This window comes from Pongo abelii, chromosome 5, assembly GCF_028885655.2.
Source record: "Pongo abelii isolate AG06213 chromosome 5, NHGRI_mPonAbe1-v2.0_pri, whole genome shotgun sequence".
Taxonomy (NCBI): Eukaryota; Metazoa; Chordata; class Mammalia; order Primates; family Hominidae; genus Pongo; species Pongo abelii.
In genome coordinates, this window is record NC_071990.2 from 69,063,369 (window position 1) to 69,071,035 (window position 7,667).

A 7,667-nucleotide genomic window follows, 5' to 3' on the forward strand; every position below is an offset into this window, starting at 1 on the left:
CAGGTCTTTCACCTCCTTGGTTAGGATTATTCCTAAGTATTTTACTTTTGTGCAGCTATTGTAAAAGGGACTTAGCTCTTGATTTGATTCTCAGCTTGGTTGTTGTTGGTATATAGCAGAGCTACTGACTTATGTACATTAATTTTGTATCCTGAAACTTTGCTGAATTCACTTGTCAATTTCAGGAATTTTTGGAGGAATATTTCAGCTTTTCTAGGTATACAATCATATAATCAGCAAACAGTGACTGTTTGACTTCCTTTTTACCGATTTGGATGCCCTTTATTTCTTTCTCTTGTCTGATTGCTCTGGCTAGGACTTCCAGTACTATGTTAAAGAGGAGTGGTGAGAGTGGGCATCTTTGTCTTGTTCCAGTTTTCAGGGGGAATTCTTTCAACTTTTTCCCATTCAGTGTAATGTTGGCTGTGGGTTTGTCATAGATGGCTTTTATTACATTAAGGTATGACCCTTCTATGCCAATTTTGCTGAGGGTTTTAATCATAAAGTGATGCTGAATTTTGTCAAATGCCTTTTCTGTGTCTGTTCAGATGATCATGTGATTTTTGTTTTTACTTCTCTTGATGTGGTGTATCACATTTATTGACTTGAGATGTTGAAACATCTTTGCATCCCTGGTATGAACCCACTTGACCATGGTGGATTATGTTTTTGATATGCTGTTGGATTTGGTTAACTAGTATTTCATTAAGAATTTTTGCATCTATATTCATCAGGGATATTGGTCTATAGTTTTCTTTTTTTTATTGTGTCATTTCCTGGTTTGGATATTAGGGTGATCTGGCTTCACAGAATTATTTAGGGAGGATTCCCTCTTTCTCTGTCTTGTAGAATAGTATCAGTAGGATTGGCATCAATTCTTCTTTGAATATCAGATAAAATTCAGCTGTGAATCTATCTGGTCCTGAACTTTTTTTTGTCAGCAATTTTTTTTATTACTATTTCAATCTTGCTGCTTGTTATTGATGTGTTCAGAGTTTCTATTTCTTCCTGGTTTAATCTTGGAGGGTTGTATCTTTCCAGGAGTTTATCCATCTCCTCTAGGTTTTCTAATTTATGTGTGTAAAGGTGTTCATAGTAATCTTGAATTATGTTTTTGTATTTCTGTGGTATCTGTTGTAATATCTCCTATTTCATTTCTAATTGAGCTTATTTGGATTTTTTTTTTTTTTTTGCTTAATCTCACTAATGGTCTATCAATTTTATTTTTCTTTTCAAAAAACCAGCCTTTTGTTTCATTTATCTTTTGTATTTCTTGTTTCAATTCATTTAGTTCTGCTCTGATCTTGGTTATTTCTTTTCTTTTGATGGGTTTCGGTTTGATTTGTTGTTATTTCTCTAGCTCCATGATGTATGATTTTAGATTGTCTATTTGGGCTCTTTCCGACTTTATGAAATAGGCATTTAATGCTATGACCTTTCTTCTTAGCACCACCTTTGCTGTATCTCAGAGGTTTTGATAGGTTGTATTACTATGATCATTCAATTGAAAGAAATTTTAATTTCATCTTGATTTCATTGTTGACCCAAGGATCATTCAGGGGCAACATATTTAATTTCCATGTATTTTCATTATTTTGAGGGTTCCTTTTAGAGTTGATCTCCAATTTTATTCCACTGTGGTCTGAGAGAGTAGCTGATATAATTTCTATTTTCTTAAATTTGTTGAGACTTGTTTTGTGGCCTATCATATGATCTAACTCGGAGAGTTTTCCATGTGCTGATGAATAAAATGTATATTCTACAATTATTGGATAGAATATTCTGTAAATATTTGTTAAGTCCATTTGTCCTAGGGTACAGTTTAAATCTATTGTTTCTTTGGTGACTTTCTGTCTTGATGACCTGTCTAGCGCTGTGGGTGGGGTATTGAAGTCCCCCACTATTATTGTGTTGCTGTCTATCTCATGTCTTAGGTGTAGTAGTAATTGTTTTATAAATTTGGAAGCTCTAGTGTTAGGTGCATATATATGTCACATTTATCTGTTGGTCTAGTCCTTTTATCATTATATAATGTCCCTCTTTGTCCTTTTTAACTGCTATTGCTTTAAAGTTTGTTTTGCCTGATGTAAGAATAGGTACTCCTGCTCTCTCTTTGTGTTCATTTATATGGAATAACTTTTTCTACCCCATTACCTTAAGTTTATGTGAGTCCTTATGTGTCAGGCAAGTATCTTGAAGACAGTAGACACTTGGTTGGTGAATTCTTATCCATTCAGCCATTCTGTATCTTGTAAATGCAGCATTTAGGCCATTTATATACAACATTTATATTGAGATGTGAGGTATTATTCTATTCATTGTGCTCTTTGTTGTCTGAATACCAGTTTTGTTTTGTTTTTTTAATGTACTTACTGTGTTATTGTTCTATAGGTCCTGTGAGATTTATGCTTTAAGGAGGTTCTATTTTGGTGTACTTTGAAGGTTTGTTTCAGGATTTAGAGCTCCTTTTAGCAGTCCTTGTAGCGCTGGCTTGGTAGTGGCAAATTCTCTCAGTATTTGTTTGTTTCAAAAAGACTGTATCTTTCCTTCATTTATGAAGCTTAGCTTCATTGGATACAAAATTCTTAGCTGAAAATTGTTTTGTTTAAGAAGACTGAAGATAGGACCCCCAATCTCTTCTAGCTTGTAGGGTTTTGGCTGAGAAATCTGCCGTTATTCTGATAGGTTTTCCTTTATAGGTTACCTTGTGCTTTTGCCTTACAGCTATCAAGATTTTTTCCCTTCATCTTGACTTTAGATAACTTCACCTTTTGTGATGAATTTCCCATGTGTTCTTTGAGCTTCTTGTATTTGGATGTCTAGATCTCAAGTAAGGCTGGGAAAACTTTCCTCAATTATTCCCTCAAATATGTTTTCCAAACTTTTAGATTTCTCTTCTTCCTCAGGAACATCAATTGTTCTTAGATTTAGCCATTTAACGTAATCCCAAACTTTTTGGAGGTCATTCATTTAGTTAATTTTTTTTCTCTTTCTTTGTTAGATCAGCTTAATTCAAAAACCTTGTTCTTGAGCTCTGAAGTTCTTTATTCTGCTCATCAATTCTATTGCTGAGACTTTCCAGTGCATTTTACATTTCTCCAAATGTGTCTTTCATTTCCAGAAGTTGTGATTGTTTTTTATTTATACTATCTATTTTACTGAAGATTTTTCCCTTCACATCATATATATATATGTGTGTGTGTGTGTGTGTGTGTGTGTGTGTGTGTGTGTATAATTTTATTAAGTTGAATTTCACTCTTCTCTGGTTCCTCCTTGAATAGCTTAATAATGGAACTAAATTCTTTTTCTGGCAATGCAGAGATTTCTTCTTGGTTTGGATCCATTGCTGGTGAGTTAATGTGCTCTTTTGCGGGTGTTAAAGAACCTTGTTTTGTCATATTACCAGAATATTTTTTCTGCTTTCTTCTTATTTGGGTAGACTATGTCAGGGGGAAATCTGGGGCCCAAGGACTGCTCTTCAGATTGTTTTGTCCCATGCATGCTCCCTTGATGTAGTGCTCTCCCCCTTCCTCCATTCCTCTCCCCATTCCTCTCAGGAATGTTGCTTCCTGAGAGCCCAATGTAGTGATTGTTATTTCTCTTCTGGATCTAGCCACTCAGTGTAGCTACCAGGCTCTGGGCTGGTACTGGGGGGCACCTGCACAGACTCATACAATGTGAAACACCTTCAGGTCTCTCAGCTGTGGATAGCAGCACCTGGTCAGGTGGAAGTGGCAGGCACGTCAAGTGGACTTTGTGAGGGTACTTAGTTGTAGTTTTGTTTATTGCACTAGTTTTGTGTTTTTTGGACACCACCCAGGAGGTGGCACTTTCAAGAAGGCATCAGCTGAGATGCTATAGGGAGGATCATGTGGTGTGTGGGGCCCTAGAGCTCCCAGGAGGTTATATCTTTTGTCTTTTCTACCAGGGTAGGTAGAAAAAGACCATAAGGTAGGGGCAGGGTTAGGCGTGTCTGAGCTCAGAATCTCCTTGGGTGGTTCCTTCTGCAGCTGCTTTGGGGGATGTGGGTGTGGTTCTCAGGCCAATGGAGTTACATTCCCAGGGGATTATGGCTGCCTGTGCTGTGTCATACAGTTCACCAGGGAAGTTGGGGGAAAGCCAGAAGTTACAGAACTCACCCAGCTCTCACACAGCCCAAATGGCTGGTCTAACTCTCACCGTGTGCCCCCACAACAGCACCAAGTCTATTTCCAGGCAGCCAGGGAAATTTCCTTCTCCTTATGGTCTTTTCTCAATTCCTCTCGCAGCCCTTTCCAGGGACCTCTGTGAGACAAAGTCAGAAATAGCTTCCCTGGGGACCAAGAGAGCCCACAGGGCTCTTCCAACTGCTACTTCTACCCCTATATTTCACTTAACTCTCTAAATTTGTCTCAGCTTCAGGTAAGGTCAAATCCTTCTCTCGTGATCTGAACCTTCAAGTTCCCCAGTGAGGGTGTGTGTTCAGGGGCAGATGATCCCCCTTTCACATTTTCACACTTTGGGCACTCAGGGTTTTTCAGTTGTCTCCTAGGGCCTGCAGGAGAAATCCACTTCCTTCAAAGGGTCTGTGGATTATCTCAGCTTTCCTGGTATGTTCCTGCAGTAGTTCTTGGAGAGAAAGTTCTTGATGTGAGTCACCACGTGCTGCTCTGTTCATTCGAGTGGGAACTGCAAGCTGGTCCTGCCTCCTATCTGCCATTTTCCTCACTCTTCCCAATATTTAAACTATGGTATTTTGAACATTCAATATGGAACAGTAAGTGACTTAATTAGCATGATATAACGAAGGCTAGATATTGCTAAATCATGGGTATTTTAAGGGGAAATGTCCTATGGTAAGAAATTGACCTCTAAATTTCTTAAGATTTTTAAGATTTCATTTTTTGATTAAATATCATAAAAATGACAGTAAATTCTTCAATGTTTTAAATCATTTTTACTTCATAAGAGAAAATAGAAGATCTGGGTAAAGTGGTGCCTACAGTTCCACCTAGCAAAAAATGACTTAGATATAGTTTTATGTACCTAATGTATTAAAACAACTATTTTCTTACCAGACTCAAATTGGAAAATAAAAAAGATTTTGTAAATACTACCAGTTCTTACACAGATATTTGAGTAGGGTTATATTATCCACCCAATTTGGTAAGAGAGATGCTACTCAGTTATTTGGGGTACTTATGGAGTATGATTTAATAATTATGCTAATTCTTAAATTAAAAGTTTTTTTTAAATCTTTCCCTGGAATCCAGACTACCAAAAGCAGAATTTTCCTCACCTTTTCAATAAAAGAATAATTTTCCCTGTGAGAAATACAAGAAATGAGTACAAATCATTTCCTTTTTGAAGTTACAAAAATAAGTCAAATAAGTTATGTTCTCTATAATTATACTATTGGGCTAAAATTTATATTAGTATGATATGATTAGAAATAGTAGGCCATTGTGGCTACATGTACAGAACTTGAACCCAGTGTTAATTAAATTCTGGTTCCATAAGCTATTATTTTTGTGTGGCGTAGGCAATAGAACCACTCCAGCTGCACGTAACTAATAGTTTAATTCTTAATGGATTATAGTTGGATTGACTAAGATATTTCATGTAAACGTGCTTAGAATAGTTTAGATGGCATTATTTTTAAGGATGTGAAGTGTTGTATAATTCTTAACTTTGCAGAAATATGAAAATAAATTTAGTTAGAAATTATCTTTAAAAACCCTTTATAAAAGACCATAAGTGGATGTGATTTTTAGGTAATATATTTTGACTGCAAGTAATATTTTTTCAATAGATTACAACCCCTAATGTGTGAATATGTTGTCTAGGTTTAATAATATCATTATATTTAAAAATGCAATTTGATACCTGTATAAAGGACACAGTCTCATATCTATAACCTTATTTCAATGTCTTCTTTACAACATTGTATTGACATTTGAACAGAGCTGTCAATTTTTTAAACATGTGTCGTATGTCATTATTATGTTATATGTACGCATACACACATTATATATGTATGTGTGTGTTTAAATATATATATTTATATTTATATATGTGTGTGTGTTTTTAAATACCTTTCATAATTAAACTAAGATTTTCTGAACTCAAGTGAAGTCATTTAGTAAATAATTAACTCAAAATTTCCTGAGTGCTACCATAGTAGCATTATTCTAGGTTCTGGTTTTAAGGCAAAGCCCTCGACTTCATGAAGAATCTCCTAACCTGTTTAAATAAATAAATAGAATTTTCTCATTTATTTTGGAGGCAAACGTGTTCATAATTAAAGCAAAAGAGTTTTTGATAGAAACCAAATCTGAAAAGCAGAAACATGTGCCTTGAATATTTTAAGAAATTAGTTTCATTTTATGGCTACATATCCAAGAAAGAAGTTTCCCAGAGGAAGCAAGACAGAAGTATTACAATTTTGGTTTTCACTTTTACGTAAATTTAGGATGAATAATATATTAGTGAGGTAGGCTAGCTCTATAACAGCTCGAATTTAGGTTGCAGGAAGTGATGAGGATAGAGGCTCTGTTCCATGAAATCATCTAGGAACACAGGCTTCTCTCATGATTTGTACTGTCTTCCTTTGGGTCTTTATAGTCTTCTCCATTCAGCCTGCCAGTAAAAGACAACAAAGATTGCCCAGGATTTCCTATTAAGTCAGCAGGTGGAAACTTCAAGTAATTTACAAAAAAAAAAAAAGAATGTAAATGTGATATACTATAATTATCACTAGAATTCATGAAGAAGATCATACCAGTTACAGATATTTGACATTCCTTTTTGACAGTCTTGATATGGAGGTAAAACTAAATGATGTAAAACTTTGTACAAATCATAGTGTATTATATTTTATTTTTCTTATATGATTATAACCATTAATATGTATCAATATGTGCTTACCATTTATGCATCCCATGTTATGTTATACAAAAATATTTTCATATTATGTGTGAGATAGATACAGATATAAATATGGATGATATAGAAATAACTAACGTGTATATCATTCATACAGAAGAATGTGCCGGCTTGGGGGTCTGCTGCAGTTTAATGTGAATCATTTTACTTCATTTATACTTTTCATACTGGTATACTGCTGTACTTTGAAATAGAGTTAACTGAATATTAGCTATTGTTTCAATAAAGAAGCATTGCTACAAACTTGTTTCTTCCATATTCCAATTTACTACTATCTTAACTAAATCATAATAAAAATAAACATGAGTTTCATGTAGGCATTTTGATCTTATCTCTCCAAATGTTAAAAAACTGGATGTATTAGTTGAAATACCTTACCAGCTGCATATAATTCACTAAAACTGTGTTTTCCACAGCACGCTTTTTCTGGACTGTAGTACATATGTCCCTTCAAGAAAGAAAACCCAGCGCAAGGGGATCCTGTATCAGGATCCTGGAAGGGTTTTTCAATTTCAGTTATCAACAGTAGATGTTTCTCTGAGAACTTTTGCTGTTGGAACTGAGAGTTATGACAAGTAAAAGATAACAGAATGGAGAAAAATGGCTTTAGTATTATTAAAAAAGCAATATCACATTGCACTAACAGGTTAAAAAGCCCAAAAGAATCATACAGCAGGTTAAAGGCATAACCCTGGGACTGAGTCTGGTTTGAATTTAGAATACAGAACAAACATAAATAGAGT